This window comes from Elephantulus edwardii, unplaced genomic scaffold (assembly GCF_000299155.1).
Source record: "Elephantulus edwardii isolate Elephantulus edwardi_28Jun2011 unplaced genomic scaffold, EleEdw1.0 scaffold00167, whole genome shotgun sequence".
Taxonomy (NCBI): Eukaryota; Metazoa; Chordata; class Mammalia; order Macroscelidea; family Macroscelididae; genus Elephantulus; species Elephantulus edwardii.
Window position 1 is genome coordinate 7,084,686 of NW_006399917.1, and position 1,460 is coordinate 7,086,145.

Genomic DNA, 1,460 nt, shown 5'->3' on the forward strand with positions numbered 1-1,460 from the left:
GGATGGGAGTGTCAGAGACAGTGTGATTGTCACAGGACAGAGCGGAGTTTAGGGCTGCTGTACATAGGGTCGCTATGAGTTGCAGGCGACTCAACGGCACATAACAACAACAACAAATCAAATCAGCTAACACCCAATTGCCAGCAACAGCCCACCCAAGCCTCAGTCATCATGGACTGTTTGGAGGAGCTTGCAGATTGATTCAGTTTTGGAAGCAGGAATGGAATCCATTTGTTTAGCCACAATGCATCTGGAAAATCTATAAACATAGAGAAATGATGTTATAGAACAGGGTTCAGGTCTTTTGTTCATAGGGTCACTATGAGTCATATTCGACTTGATGGCACTTAACCATTGTTAAATGAGAATAGCGTTGTTATATTTTGAAGGAACATTCTTCTAAGTTGTCCATCACTCTTCTGTCAGTTTGCTCTACTGAGGTAATCTGGGTTTGATGTGATACTGAACCTTGTGCCATTGGAGTGTCAAATGCCATAACAGTTGTCCAACGTGGACAGTGTTTGGTGGAGCTCTCAGTTTAAAACAGGTTTGGAAACAGGAGTGTCATCCACTTCCTAAATCACATGCTTATGGAAATTCTATGAACTTGGAGAAATGATAATAGTTCTGTTCCTAGAGTTGCTATGAGTTGTGCTCGACTCAGTGGCAATCAACAACAATGTGACTTCAGTTTCTTCAGCTTAAGAAATGCAGAGTGAGCTCAGCCTCATTGATTTTCTGACTCCAGCTCTTTGTACTTCATCATAATATTTTACTTTGTCTTCCTGCACTGTCCTTTGAAATATTCTGTTCAGCTCTTTAATTTCTTGATTTATTCCCTTTGTCTTATTTATTTGCTTTGTCTTCTTGGTGCTCTCGTGCAATATTCAGAGTCCTTTCTGAGACACATGGTTTTTTCTTCCTCCTCTGTATTTATACTGACCCCATGTATTCTTCCTGGATGATGTTCTTGATATCCACCCATAGCTCATTTGGTCTTTGCTCATTAGTGTTCAAGGTCTCAAACCTTTTCTTGAGATGGTTTTGAAATTTGAATGGGAAAGACTCAAGGTCAAATTTTAGCTCCCGTGGATTTGATTTAATTTTCCTTAGTCTCAGCCTGAACTTGCATATGAGTAGTTGGCGGTCTGTTGCACAATCAGCACCAGGTCTAGTTTTCACAGCTGATATTGAGCTTCTCCAGTGATTCTTACTACGATGTAATTGATCTAATTCCTTTGCATATTATCAAATGAAATCATGTTTATAGCCTGCATTTATATTTCTTATAAATTCAAGCCTTGAGTTGCAATACTTAAGGATACTTTGTTCATAATAGTAAATGTTCCAGGAATAATGAAAAGAAGATGGAAAGAAATGTGCAAACATGATTAACACCCTAACCCGACAGCCCCCTCTATAATGTTTTTATACTTGTCCTTGTGAGTGGCTGGGGTGAT